Raw genomic sequence first — 15,000 nt, forward strand, 5'->3', positions numbered from 1 at the left:
GGGGACCCGGGAACCCGGGGGCCGCGTGCCGCGCCGCCAGCCAGAGAGAGAGAGAGAGAGAGAGGCCCCGCCGGGCCGCGCGGCCTCGACTTCCCTCCGCGCGGGTCCCAGGCCCGACACGCGGTGCGGGGGCTTGGCTGTGCGCGGGCGGCGGCGGCGGCGGCGGCGGCGGCAGCGGCGGCGGCGGCGGCGGCGGCAGCGGCGGCGGCGGGTTTCCCTTCACCGCGCGCGCGCGCGGTGAGAGGGGGATCCGTTTGCTGCCGTCTCCAGGCGGCGAGGTAGACCTGGTGCCGGCGGGGACCCGGGGCGCCGCGCGCCGCACCCATCGCGCCCCATCCACAAGCGTCGTTGGTCGGCGTTTGGGGGGCCAAGACGGTGGCACGCGGAGCCCGGTTCGGCGCCCTGCCGTCCTGGCAGGTGCTGGGTAGACCTGTTGCCCTCGGCCGGCCTTTGTACCTGACGGCCGAATGCTGGGTAGACCTGTTGCCCTCGGCCTGCCGTTTTACCGGCCGGCCTAATGCTGAGTAGACCTGTTGCCCTCTGCCGGCCGTGTTACCGGCCGGCCTAATGCTGGGTAGACCTGTTGCCCTCGGCCGGCCTTTGGACGTGGCGGCCTAATGCTGGGTAGACCTGTTGCCCTCGGCCGGCCTTTGTACCTGACGGCCGAATGCTGGGTAGACCTGTTGCCCTCTGCCGGCCGGCCTAATGCTGGGTAGACCTGTTGCCCTCGGCCGGCCTTTGGACGTGGCGGCCGAATGCTGGGTAGACCTGTTGCCCTCGGCCGGCCTTTGTACGTGGCGGCCGAATGCTGGGTAGACCTGTTGCCCTCGGCCGGCCTTTGGACGTGGCGGCCTAATGCTGGTTAGACCTGTTGCCCTCGGCCGGCCTTTGTACCTGACGGCCGAATGCTGGGTAGACCTGTTGCCCTCGGCCTGCCGTTTTACCGGCCGGCCTAATGCTGAGTAGACCTGTTGCCCTCTGCCGGCCGTGTTACCGGCCGGCCTAATGCTGGGTAGACCTGTTGCCCTCGGCCGGCCTTTGGACGTGGCGGCCGAATGCTGGGTAGACCTGTTGCCCTCGGCCGGCCTTTGTACCTGACGGCCGAATGCTGGGTAGACCTGTTGCCCTCTGCCGGCCGGCCTAATGCTGGGTAGACCTGTTGCCCTCGGCCGGCCTTTGGACGTGGCGGCCTAATGCTGGGTAGACCTGTTGCCCTCGGCCGGCCTTTGGACGTGGCGGCCGAATGCTGGGTAGACCTGTTGCCCTCGGCCGGCCTTTGGACGTGGCGGCCTAATGCTGGGTAGACCTGTTGCCCTCGGCCGGCCTTTGGACGTGGCGGCCGAATGCTGGGTAGACCTGTTGCCCTCGGCCGGCCTTTGGACGTGGCGGCCTAATGCTGGGTAGACCTGTTGCCCTCGGCCGGCCTTTGGACGTGGCGGCCTAATGCTGGGTAGACCTGTTGCCCTCGGCCGGCCGTGTTACCGGCCGGCCTAATGCTGGGTAGACCTGTTGCCCTCGGCCGGCCTTTGGACGTGGTGGCCGAATGCTGGGTAGACCTGTTGCCCTCGGCCGGCCTTTGGACGTGGCGGCCTAATGCTGGGTAGACCTGTTGCCCTCGGCCGGCCTTTGGACGTGGCGGCCGAATGCTGGGTAGACCTGTTGCCCTCGGCCGGCAGTGTTACCGGCCGGCCTAATGCTGGGTAGACCTGTTGCCCTCGGCCCGCCGTGTTACCGGCCAGCCGAATGCTGGGTAGACCTGTTGCCCTCGGCCGGCCTTTGTACGTGGTGGCCGAATGCTGGGTAGACCTGTTGCCCTCGGCCGGCCTTTGGACGTGGCGGCCTAATGCTGGGTAGACCTGTTGCCCTCGGCCGGCCTTTGGACGTGGCGGCCTAATGCTGGGTAGACCTGTTGCCCTCGGCCGGCCTTTGTACCTGACGGCCGAATGCTGGGTAGACCTGTTGCCCTCGGCCGGCCTTTGTACCTGACGGCCGAATGCTGGGTAGACCTGTTGCCCTCTGCCGGCCGTCTTTCCGGCTGGCCTAATGCTGGGTAGACCTGTTGCCCTCGGCCGGCCCTGGTACCGGCCGGCATAATGCTGGGTAGACCTGTTGCCCTCGGCCGGTCTTTGTCTCTGGCCACCCGCGGCGTGGTAGTCCTGTTACCGTCGGCCGGCCTTGCAGCCCGGCCGCCGCGCGATGGCGCCCCGTCTCTTCCATCGGACGCGCGGCCCCCTTGTCGTCTCTGCAGCGGCGAGCACGCCTTCGGCGGTCGGCCTGCACGTCCGGCATGACCGCGGGCACTGGCAGCCCAGCAGGCAGCCCTGCTCTCGCGTCTTCTTCCCCCCGGCGAAAGGCGGGGCGTGAAGGCGGGCGACTTTCGGTCCCAGCCGTGCCCAGGTGTCCCTGCCGGCTCCGTGCGCCAGCATCCACTGGCGAGCTCCGCCGGCCTCTTCCCCAGCCGCGGCCCCTGTCCGCTCCGCCGTCATGGTGCCGGCACCCCACTTCCCCAAGCGCTCCCCGACAGGAGCAGGCAGCGTTGTCGCGCCCCCTCCCCGTGCTCGAATGGACCGCGGCCCTGCTCCGGGCTTCATTTCTGCAGCGCGCTCGCTCGCTCGCTCGCTCGCGCGCTCCCTCCCTCCCCCCCCCCTCCCCCCTCCCCCCGGCCGCCCACCCGCCGCGCTGCCGCCCTGCCGCAGGCTTGAGCGGCGCCGGGGCGGAGGAGGAAGGAACGCCACCAAAGCAAAAGGCTCCGAGAAAGCTGAACAGAGAGCTTCTTTGACCAGGGACAGACGGCGCCAATCATCCCGCCGCCATCCCTGCTTGTGCACCAGGCTCTCCGCCTGCCGACCTCGGCATCAGCCTCCCGCCGCCGCCGTGTAAACTGCCCGGTGGGACCGTGGGCGGGGGCAGGAAGAGGCTGAAAGTGCTGCCAGGGAGGCTGATGGCGGAGGGCGGGGTCGCCCCCAACCGACAATGGGCAGGGCCCGAGGCAGTCTGAAAGCGCTGCCAGGGAGGCTGATGGCGGAGGGCGGGGTCGCCCCCAACCGACAATGGGCAGGGCCCGAGGCAGTCTGAAAGCGCTGCCAGGGAGGCTGAGGGCGGGGGGCGGGGCGCCCCCAACCGACAATGGGCAGGGCCCGAGGCAGTCTGAAAGCGCTGCCAGGGAGGCTGAGGGCGGGGGGCGGGGCGCCCCCAGCCGACAATGGGCAGGGGCCCGAGAGAGTCTGAAAGCGCTGCCAGGGAGGCTGACGGCGGGGGGCAGGGCGCCCCCAGCCGACAATGGGCAGGGGCGGGGAAAGTCTGAAAGCGCTGCATGGGAGGTTGATGGCGGAGGGCGGGCTCGCCCCCAGCGTTAATGGGTGGCTGCGGAAGACGGGGCAGGGACAGGGAGAGGGCAGGCGGCTTCGTGCCGGCCCCGGGCGCCTCGACAGCGAGCCCTCACGGCCCCCCAAACCCGCGCCGAGGCCCCAAGAGCTCTGCAGACCTTCCGCGGAAGAACCGGCCCGAAAGCGGCCACCCGCTTGCCGACGGCGGCGCCGGTCGCCTCGATGCAGCCGCCTCCGTGGGGCGGGAAGGGGCAGGGCGAGTTGTGCCAGGGCGCGGCGGCTTTGGGCCGAGTTTCGCTGCACGTACGTGCTTCCCCTGGCTGTGCTGCGGCCCGTGAGGTTCTGTTTTGTGGTGGGGGGGGGCTCTGTAGGTAGGGTCTCTGGGGGACGGGGGAGGAGGCGTGGGGTAGGGAGGACGCCGTTTGGGGGGGTCAGTGTGTCAGCAGGGCGAGAACCGGGCACAGGCCCTCCGTCAGCTCGGCTGTGGGCCCAAAGGGATCACAAATAAGATTTGGCAAGAGTTTTGTTTTCCGGAAAAGATTTTCTTTCCGAGTAAATAGAAGAGGCAATCATTCAAAAAAGGCAAAGAGGAAATGAAACAAATCAAATCAAATCAAAACAAAACAAAACAAAACAAAACAAAACGAAATAAAATAAAATAATAAAATGAAATGAAAAGAAATGAAATGAAATGATGAAATAAAATGTTGTCGAAAATATGTCTTGGTCTTGAAATCGATTCTGCCGGGCGGGGCAAGGCTGCTGGAGCACTTGGGCTCCGGAGCGTTAAGAGGCTGTGGGGTTTCCCCGGCTCCGAGATGGTACAAGGATGCCTCGTCTACCCGGATCCGCGAAACGTGGCCCGTCCCGCGGCGGCCAGGTCGACGCGGCTCCGGGGCCGGTGGCGTGGGACCGCCGTCGCCGGCGAAGGCGCAGCGGCGGCGGCCGTGGCCGCGACGACCAGGTCTACACGACTCCGGGAAACTTGGCCGGTCCCGCGGCGGCCAGGTCTACTGGGCTCCGGGATGGGCGGCCGCCGTGGCCGCGGCGACCAGGTCTACCCGCCTCCGGGACCGGCGGCGTGGGTCCGCCGTCGAGGGCGAGGGCGCTGCGACGGCCGCGGCGACCGGGTCTACCTAGCTCCGGTGCGACCCGGGCTGCGTGCAGCATGGCGAAGGTAGACCTGTGGTCCGCATCACGGCGTGGGCAGACCTGGTGTCCGCAGCATGGAGCGGGTAGACATGTTGTCCGCCGCATGGAGTGGGTAGACCTGTTGTCCGCGTAATGGAGTAGTTAGACCTGGTGTCCGCAGCTTGGAGTGGGTAGACCTGTTGTCCGCAGCAAGCCGTGGGTAGACCTGGTGTCCGCAGCATGACCTGGGTAGACCTGGTGTCCGCAGCTTGGTAGACCTGTTGCCCGTTTCATGGCTGGGTAGACCTGGTGTCCGCAGCAAGCCGTGGGTAGACCTGGTGTCCGCAGCTTGGTAGACCTGTTGCCCGTTTCATGGCTGGGTAGACCTGTTGTCCGCAGCATTGAGTTGGTAGACCTGGTGTCCGCAGCATGCCCTGGGTAGACCTGGTGTCCGCAGCTTGGTAGACCTGTTGCCCGTTTCATGGCTGGGTAGACCTGTTGTCCGCAGCATTGAGTGGGTAGACCTGGTGTCCGCAGCATGCCCTGGGTAGACCTGGTGTCCGCAGCTTGGTAGACCTGTTGCCCGTTTCATGGCTGGGTAGACCTGGTGTCCGCAGCAAGCCGTGAGTAGACCTGTTGCCCGTTTCATGGCTGGGTAGACCTGGTGTCCGCAGCATGCCCTGGGTAGACCTGGTGTCCGCAGCTTGGTAGACCTGTTGCCCGTTTCATGGCTGGGTAGACCTGGTGTCCGCAGCAAGCCGTGGGTAGACCTGGTGTCCGCAGCTTGGTAGACCTGTTGCCCGTTTCATGGCTGGGTAGACCTGGTGTCCGCAGCAAGCCGTGAGTAGACCTGTTGCCCGTTTCATGGCTGGGTAGACCTGGTGTCCGCAGCATGCCCTGGGTAGACCTGGTGTCCGCAGCTTGGTAGACCTGTTGCCCGTTTCATGGCTGGGTAGACCTGTTGTCCGCAGCAAGCCGTGAGTAGACCTGTTGCCCGTTTCATGGCTGGGTAGACCTGTTGTCCGCAGCATGCCCTGGGTAGACCTGGTGTCCGCAGCTTGGTAGACCTGTTGCCCGTTTCATGGCTGGGTAGACCTGTTGTCCGCAGCATTGAGTGGGTAGACCTGTTGCCCGTTTCATGGCTGGGTAGACCTGGTGTCCGCAGCTTGGTAGACCTGTTGCCCGTTTCATGGCTGGGTAGACCTGGTGTCCGCAGCATTGAGTTGGTAGACCTGGTGTCCGCTACATACCCTGGGTAGACCTGGTGTCCGCAGCTTGGTAGACCTGTTGCCCGTTTCATGGCTGGGTAGACCTGGTGTCCGCAGCATTGAGTTGGTAGACCTGGTGTCCGCAGCATGCCCTGGGTAGACCTGTTGTCCGCAGCTTGGTAGACCTGTTGCCCGATTCATGGCTGGGTAGACCTGGTGTCCGCAGCAAGCCGTGAGTAGACCTGTTGCCCGTTTCATGGCTGGGTAGACCTGGTGTCCGCAGCATGCCCTGGGTAGACCTGTTGTCCGCAGCTTGGTAGACCTGTTGCCCGTTTCATGGCTGGGTAGACCTGTTGTCCGCAGCAAGCCGTGAGTAGACCTGTTGCCCGTTTCATGGCTGGGTAGACCTGGTGTCCGCAGCATGCCCTGGGTAGACCTGGTGTCCGCAGCTTGGTAGACCTCTTGCCCGTTTCATGGCTGGGTAGACCTGTTGTCCGCAGCAAGCCGTGGGTAGACCTGGTGTCCGCAGCATGCCCTGGGTAGACCTGGTGTCCGCAGCTTGGTAGACCTGTTGCCCGTTTCATGGCTGGGTAGACCTGGTGTCCGCAGCAAGCCGTGAGTAGACCTGTTGCCCGTTTCATGGCTGGGTAGACCTGGTGTCCGCAGCATGCCCTGGGTAGACCTGGTGTCCGCAGCTTGGTAGACCTGTTGCCCGTTTCATGGCTGGGTAGACCTGGTGTCCGCAGCAAGCCGTGAGTAGACCTGTTGCCCGTTTCATGGCTGGGTAGACCTGGTGTCCGCAGCATGCCCTGGGTAGACCTGGTGTCCGCAGCTTGGTAGACCTGTTGCCCGTTTCATGGCTGGGTAGACCTGGTGTCCGCAGCAAGCCGTGGGTAGACCTGGTGTCCGCAGCTTGGTAGACCTGTTGCCCGATTCATGCCTGGGTAGACCTGTTGTCCGCAGCAAGCCGTGGGTAGACCTGGTGTCCGCAGCTTGGTAGACCTGTTGCCCGATTCATGCCTGGGTAGACCTGTTGCCCGCAGCATTGAGTTGGTAGACCTGTTGCCCGTTTCATGGCTGGGTAGACCTGGTGTCCGCAGCATTGAGTTGGTAGACCTGGTGTCCGCAGCATGCCCTGGGTAGACCTGGTGTCCGCAGCTTGGTAGACCTGTTGCCCGTTTCATGGCTGGGTAGACCTGTTGTCCGCAGCATTGAGTTGGTAGACCTGGTGTCCGCAGCATGCCCTGGGTAGACCTGGTGTCCGCAGCTTGGTAGACCTGTTGCCCGTTTCATGGCTGGGTAGACCTGGTGTCCGCAGCTTGGTAGACCTGTTGCCTGTTTCATGGCTGGGTAGACCTGGTGTCCGCAGCAAGCCGTGAGTAGACCTGTTGCCCGTTTCATGGCTGGGTAGACCTGGTGTCCGCAGCATGCCCTGGGTAGACCTGGTGTCCGCAGCTTGGTAGACCTGTTGCCCGTTTCATGGCTGGGTAGACCTGTTGTCCGCTGCAAGCCGTGAGTAGACCTGTTGCCCGTTTCATGGCTGGGTAGACCTGGTGTCCGCAGCATTGAGTGGGTAGACCTGGTGTCCGCAGCTTGGTAGACCTGTTGCCCGTTTCATGGCTGGGTAGACCTGTTGTCCGCAGCATTGAGTGGGTAGACCTGTTGCCCGTTTCATGGCTGGGTAGACCTGTTGTCCGCAGCAAGCCGTGGGTAGACCTGGTGTCCGGAGCTTGGTAGACCTGTTGCCCGATTCATGCCTGGGTAGACCTGTTGTCCGCAGCAAGCCGTGGGTAGACCTGGTGTCCGCAGCATGCCCTGGGTAGACCTGTTGTCCGCAGCTTGGTAGACCTGTTGCCCGTTTCATGGCTGGGTAGACCTGTTGTCCGCAGCAAGCCGTGAGTAGACCTGTTGCCCGTTTCATGGCTGGGTAGACCTGGTGTCCGCAGCATGCCCTGGGTAGACCTGGTGTCCGCAGCTTGGTAGACCTGTTGCCCGTTTCATGGCTGGGTAGACCTGTTGTCCGCAGCAAGCCGTGGGTAGACCTGGTGTCCGCAGCATGCCCTGGGTAGACCTGGTGTCCGCAGCCTGGTAGACCTGTTGCCCGTTTCATGGCTGGGTAGACCTGGTGTCCGCAGCAAGCCGTGGGTAGACCTGGTGTCCGCAGCATGCCCTGGGTAGACCTGGTGTCCGCAGCTTGGTAGACCTGTTGCCCGTTTCATGGCTGGGTAGACCTGGTGTCCGCAGCAAGCCGTGAGTAGACCTGTTGCCCGTTTCATGGCTGGGTAGACCTGTTGTCCGCAGCATGCCCTGGGTAGACCTGTTGTCCGCAGCTTGGTAGACCTGTTGCCCGTTTCATGGCTGGGTAGGCCTGGTGTCCGCAGCATGCCCTGGGTAGACCTGGTGTCCGCAGCTTGGTAGACCTGTTGCCCGTTTCATGGCTGGGTAGACCTGGTGTCCGCAGCAAGCCGTGGGTAGACCTGGTGTCCGCAGCTTGGTAGACCTGTTGCCCGATTCATGCCTGGGTAGACCTGTTGTCCGCAGCAAGCCGTGGGTAGACCTGGTGTCCGCAGCTTGGTAGACCTGTTGCCCGTTTCATGGCTGGGTAGACCTGTTGTCCGCAGCATTGAGTTGGTAGACCTGTTGCCCGTTTCATGGCTGGGTAGACCTGGTGTCCGCAGCATTGAGTGAGTAGACCTGTTGCCCGTTTCATGGCTGGGTAGACCTGGTGTCCGCAGCTTGGTAGACCTGTTGCCCGTTTCATGGCTGGGTAGACCTGGTGTCCGCAGCATGCCCTGGGTAGACCTGGTGTCCGCAGCTTGGTAGACCTGTTGCCCGTTTCATGGCTGGGTAGACCTGGTGTCCGCAGCAAGCCGTGGGTAGACCTGGTGTCCGCAGCTTGGTAGACCTGTTGCCCGTTTCATGGCTGGGTAGACCTGTTGTCCGCAGCATTGAGTTGGTAGACCTGTTGTCCGCAGCAAGCCGTGGGTAGACCTGGTGTCCGCAGCATGCCCTGGGTAGACCTGGTGTCCGCAGCTTGGTAGACCTGTTGCCCGTTTCATGCCTGGGTAGACCTGTTGTCCGCAGCAAGCCGTGGGTAGACCTGGTGTCCGCAGCATGCCCTGGGTAGACCTGGTGTCCGCAGCTTGGTAGACCTGTTGCCCGTTTCATGGCTGGGTAGACCTGGTGTCCGCAGCAAGCCGTGAGTAGACCTGTTGCCCGTTTCATGGCTGGGTAGACCTGGTGTCCGCAGCATGCCCTGGGTAGACCTGGTGTCCGCAGCTTGGTAGACCTGTTGCCCGTTTCATGGCTGGGTAGACCTGGTGTCCGCAGCAAGCCGTGGGTAGACATGGTGTCCGGAGCTTGGTAGACCTGTTGCCCGATTCATGCCTGGGTAGACCTGTTGTCCGCAGCATTGAGTGGGTAGACCTGGTGTCCGCAGCATGCCCTGGGTAGACCTGTTGTCCGCAGCTTGGTAGACCTGTTGCCCGTTTCATGGCTGGGTAGACCTGTTGTCCGCAGCAAGCCGTGAGTAGACCTGTTGCCCGTTTCATGGCTGGGTAGACCTGTTGTCCGCAGCATGCCCTGGGTAGACCTGGTGTCCGCAGCTTGGTAGACCTGTTGCCCGTTTCATGGCTGGGTAGACCTGGTGTCCGCAGCAAGCCGTGGGTAGACCTGGTGTCCGCAGCATGCCCTGGGTAGACCTGGTGTCCGCAGCTTGGTAGACCTGTTGCCCGTTTCATGGCTGGGTAGACCTGTTGTCTGCAGCAAGCCGTGGGTAGACCTGGTGTCCGGAGCTTGGTAGACCTGTTGCCCGATTCATGCCTGGGTAGACCTGTTGTCCGCAGCATTGAGTGGGTAGACCTGGTGTCCGCAGCATGCCCTGGGTAGACCTGGTGTCCGCAGCTTGGTAGACCTGTTGCCCGTTTCATGGCTGGGTAGACCTGGTGTCCGCAGCAAGCCGTGAGTAGACCTGTTGCCCGTTTCATGGCTGGGTAGACCTGGTGTCCGCAGCATGCCCTGGGTAGACCTGGTGTCCGCAGCTTGGTAGACCTGTTGCCCGTTTCATGGCTGGGTAGACCTGTTGTCCGCAGCAAGCCGTGGGTAGACCTGGTGTCCGGAGCTTGGTAGACCTGTTGCCCGATTCATGCCTGGGTAGACCTGTTGTCCGCAGCATTGAGTGGGTAGACCTGGTGTCCGCAGCATGCCCTGGGTAGACCTGTTGTCCGCAGCTTGGTAGACCTGTTGCCCGTTTCATGGCTGGGTAGACCTGTTGTCCGCAGCAAGCCGTGAGTAGACCTGTTGCCCGTTTCATGGCTGGGTAGACCTGGTGTCCGCAGCATGCCCTGGGTAGACCTGGTGTCCGCAGCTTGGTAGACCTGTTGCCCGTTTCATGGCTGGGTAGACCTGGTGTCCGCAGCAAGCCGTGGGTAGACCTGGTGTCCGCAGCATGCCCTGGGTAGACCTGGTGTCCGCAGCTTGGTAGACCTGTTGCCCGTTTCATGGCTGGGTAGACCTGGTGTCCGCAGCAAGCCGTGGGTAGACCTGGTGTCCGCAGCATGCCCTGGGTAGACCTGGTGTCCGCAGCTTGGTAGACCTGTTGCCCGTTTCATGGCTGGGTAGACCTGGTGTCCGCAGCAAGCCGTGGGTAGACCTGGTGTCCGCAGCTTGGTAGACCTGTTGCCCGATTCATGCCTGGGTAGACCTGTTGTCCGCAGCATTGAGTGGGTAGACCTGGTGTCCGCAGCATGCCCTGGGTAGACCTGGTGTCCGCAGCTTGGTAGACCTGTTGCCCGTTTCATGGCTGGGTAGACCTGGTGTCCGCAGCAAGCCGTGGGTAGACCTGGTGTCCGGAGCTTGGTAGACCTGTTGCCCGATTCATGCCTGGGTAGACCTGTTGTCCGCAGCATTGAGTGGGTAGACCTGGTGTCCGCAGCATGCCCTGGGTAGACCTGTTGTCCGCAGCTTGGTAGACCTGTTGCCCGTTTCATGGCTGGGTAGACCTGTTGTCCGCAGCAAGCCGTGAGTAGACCTGTTGCCCGTTTCATGGCTGGGTAGACCTGGTGTCCGCAGCATGCCCTGGGTAGACCTGGTGTCCGCAGCTTGGTAGACCTGTTGCCCGTTTCATGGCTGGGTAGACCTGTTGTCCGCAGCAAGCCGTGGGTAGACCTGGTGTCCGCAGCATGCCCTGGGTAGACCTGGTGTCCGCAGCTTGGTAGACCTGTTGCCCGTTTCATGGCTGGGTAGACCTGGTGTCCGCAGCAAGCCGTGGGTAGACCTGGTGTCCGCAGCATGCCCTGGGTAGACCTGGTGTCCGCAGCTTGGTAGACCTGTTGCCCGTTTCATGGCTGGGTAGACCTGTTGTCCGCAGCAAGCCGTGGGTAGACCTGGTGTCCGCAGCATGCCCTGGGTAGACCTGGTGTCCGCAGCTTGGTAGACCTGTTGCCCGTTTCATGCCCTGGGTAGACCTGTTGTCCGCAGCTGGGTAGACCTGTTGTCCGCAGCAAGCCGTGGGTAGACCTGGTGTCCGCAGCATGCCCTGGGTAGACCTGGTGTCCGCAGCTTGGTAGACCTGTTGCCCGTTTCATGGCTGGGTAGACCTGGTGTCCGCAGCAAGCCGTGGGTAGACCTGGTGTCCGCAGCATGCCCTGGGTAGACCTGGTGTCCGCAGCTTGGTAGACCTGTTGCCCGTTTCATGGCTGGGTAGACCTGGTGTCCGCAGCAAGCCGTGGGTAGACCTGGTGTCCGCAGCATGCCCTGGGTAGACCTGGTGTCCGCAGCTTGGTAGACCTGTTGCCCGTTTCATGGCTGGGTAGACCTGGTGTCCGCAGCAAGCCGTGGGTAGACCTGGTGTCCGGAGCTTGGTAGACCTGTTGCCCGATTCATGCCTGGGTAGACCTGTTGTCCGCAGCATTGAGTGGGTAGACCTGGTGTCCGCAGCATGCCCTGGGTAGACCTGTTGTCCGCAGCTTGGTAGACCTGTTGCCCGTTTCATGGCTGGGTAGACCTGTTGTCCGCAGCAAGCCGTGGGTAGACCTGGTGTCCGGAGCTTGGTAGACCTGTTGCCCGATTCATGCCTGGGTAGACCTGTTGTCCGCAGCATTGAGTGGGTAGACCTGGTGTCCGCAGCATGCCCTGGGTAGACCTGTTGTCCGCAGCTTGGTAGACCTGTTGCCCGTTTCATGGCTGGGTAGACCTGTTGTCCGCAGCAAGCCGTGAGTAGACCTGTTGCCCGTTTCATGGCTGGGTAGACCTGGTGTCCGCAGCATGCCCTGGGTAGACCTGGTGTCCGCAGCTTGGTAGACCTGTTGCCCGTTTCATGGCTGGGTAGACCTGTTGTCCGCAGCAAGCCGTGGGTAGACCTGGTGTCCGCAGCATGCCCTGGGTAGACCTGGTGTCCGCAGCTTGGTAGACCTGTTGCCCGTTTCATGGCTGGGTAGACCTGGTGTCCGCAGCAAGCCGTGGGTAGACCTGGTGTCCGCAGCATGCCCTGGGTAGACCTGGTGTCCGCAGCTTGGTAGACCTGTTGCCCGTTTCATGGCTGGGTAGACCTGTTGTCCGCAGCAAGCCGTGGGTAGACCTGGTGTCCGCAGCATGCCCTGGGTAGACCTGGTGTCCGCAGCTTGGTAGACCTGTTGCCCGTTTCATGCCCTGGGTAGACCTGTTGTCCGCAGCTGGGTAGACCTGTTGTCCGCAGCAAGCCGTGGGTAGACCTGGTGTCCGCAGCATGCCCTGGGTAGACCTGGTGTCCGCAGCTTGGTAGACCTGTTGCCCGTTTCATGGCTGGGTAGACCTGTTGTCCGCAGCAAGCCGTCGGTAGACCTGTTGCCCGTTTCATGGCTGGTAGACCTGTTGTCCGCCGCCGGCCTGGAAGTACTCCAAGGGGTCGCTGTTTCTCGCTGCCTCCGGCTATGTCATCGTAGAAGGCGGCGTGCGCCACTGCGCCCCCTCGGTCACGTACATCGGTTCTCTTTCCGGCCTCCGCCGCTTCGGGCCCATCTGTCCGTATTATGGGAACGAGGTGACGGGCCGTATCCCCACAGGCTGTTGCTGTGCCTGTGTCCGTGGCGGAGAAGGGCGGACGCGCGTGCGGTCGCCAGGGCCAGAAGAACACCGCCGATGTCGGGGCGAGTCGCGTGGCTTCGTCCGGCTTCCCGTCTTACCCAGTTCGACTGGGACAGGTTAGCCCAGAGAGAGAGACCGATGCGATCCGAGAGCCGCTCCCCGGCCCAGGCGAGGCTGCGTGCTCAGTCGGGGGAGAAGCGAGAAAGCCCCCAGAGAGACCGATGCGATCCGAGAGCCGCTCCCCGGCCCAGGCCGAGGCTGCGTGTTCAGTCCGGGGGAGAAGCGAGAAAGCCCCCAGAGAGAGCGATGCGATCCGAGAGCCACCGCGCTCCCCCGGCCCAGGCGAGGCTGCGTTGTTCCAGGCGGGGGAGAAGCGAGAAAAAGGCCCAGAGAGAGGGCGAGAAAGCCGCGAGTGTGTCCCGCTCCGGCCCGGCTGCTGCCGGTTTCGTGACAACGGGGAGCCGGGCGCCTGCTCGCTCCCCCGGGGATGGTGGCGGGCGAGGCGGCGGCGCCTCGCCCCTTTTCTGCCCGGCCTTAAGCCGGGGCCCCGCCCGCTCGCCGGGTGCGGCATTTCTTCGGCTGTCGGTCCCGGTGCACGCTGGTGGCCGGCAGCCGGGGCTGGATTTCTGTGGGGCCGGCCCGGGGTTGTGTTGAGCCTGCCCGGGCTTTCCCTGGCCCCCCTCCCCGAGAGCCCCCCGGGCGTGGCTCGCTTGGCCGAGGTTGGCTGCGCCTCGTTTCCCGCTCCCGACCTGTGTTGCCAGAGTTGTGTCCGTATCGAAAGGGCAGCGGGGGACATGCAGTGGGGCGTGTGGCCTCGCCTCTCGGCTTCGCTTGCTTGCCTGCGAAGGGGGGCTCGGTGACGGGAGTGTCCGGCCCTGCCGTGTGTTGTTGAAGTCGTCCCCCTTCCTCGGCCCTAAGCCGGGGACCCGCGTGTAGCGGGCAGAATTTTTCCGGGGCGGCGGTCGGCCGCGGTGGCCGGCCGTGTCCCCCCCCCCAGGACGGACCCCGCAACCCAACAGAGAGCGAGCGAGCGAGTGAGCCCCCGAGAGTGTGTCGTGGGCGGGGCGGCGGCGCCTCGCCCTTTCTCGGTATCGGCCGGGCGCGATCGAGGCACCGTGCCGGGGCGGCCCGTGGTGTCTGGCCTGCCCCGGCTGCCGTGGTTGCCGTTGCCGGCGGGGGCTGGGTTTTGCGAGCGGCTCCGTTCTTTTTTATTAAAGCGTGCCGGTGTGCGGGGCAGTGTGGGGGTGCCCGCCCGGCCTCCGTTCTTTTTCTCTCGCGGCCCTAAGCCGCGGCACCGAGAAGCGCGCGCTGACGAAGGGTCACGGGCCGCCACCGAAGCGAAAGCGAAAGGCGAGAGAGAAGGGCTGGCTGTGTTGGCGAGTGAGAAAAGAGACCGTATGTCCGGTGGTTGGAGGGGTTTTACGGGAGGAGTTGAGAGGCGCGTTCTCGCCCCCACCCCTGGCTCGTGACCCCCGTGGCTAGCACGGGTCGTGCGACGCATGGCGTGCTTTTTTTTTTAGTTTTTTTTTTGGTGCGGTGGCTTGCCCTTCCCCCCGGCTTTTTTTCCGGGTGGGAAGCCGATCGCTGCGAGGCGGGCGAAAGCCGGTGGCCCGCGGCGTGGTCGGTGGCAGCTGCTCCGTTTTCCGTTGTCTTGCGGCCCGCGGGCGGGTGGCGGCACCCCCCGCTCTCTTCCTCTGCTGCGTGATCGATCCCGAAGGTTGCAAGCGGCCCGCCGGCGTCGGGGGCCTAGGGAGCGTCGGGGAGGCTCGGCGGCGCCAAGGGAGGGCCTCTCGGGGACGTGTCCCGCTCGCACGCATGTTGGAGCCCTGCTCCGTTGCCGTTGTCCCAGGAACCCGCGGCCGCGGGGGCTCCCCGTTGCCCCGCGGCTGCTTTTCTTTCTGTCCCCGTCCGATCGATGAGGCTTTTCGGGTCGCGTCGGAAAGGGCCCCCGGCGGGCCGGCTCCTCCGGGCGAAGTCTCGGTGGTGTCCGGTCCCTCGAGCAGGGCGGTCTCCTGTCCAATTCGCTTCCCGTCGCAGGCGAGGTGTCGCTCCTTCCGCTTGCCGGGGAAGGAACATCTTTACCGTCCCAGGCTGTGTGATGGCCGCGTGGCCCCGTGAGCACTCAAGGTGTCCTTAAAACCACGCGAGGTGCCGGCGCTGGCCCTGGTCCGAGTTTAGCGTCCCGTGGGTGCCGGCCGCGAGCAGCACCGGGCGGCGGTGCGGCTCGAGCTTGAGCCGAGAGAAAACGAAACCAAACCCCCCCCCCCTCGAGA

The sequence above is a fragment of the Sturnus vulgaris genome, unplaced genomic scaffold (assembly GCF_052056855.1).
Source record: "Sturnus vulgaris isolate bStuVul1 unplaced genomic scaffold, bStuVul1.hap1 Scaffold_156, whole genome shotgun sequence".
In the NCBI taxonomy this organism is placed as follows: domain Eukaryota; kingdom Metazoa; phylum Chordata; class Aves; order Passeriformes; family Sturnidae; genus Sturnus; species Sturnus vulgaris.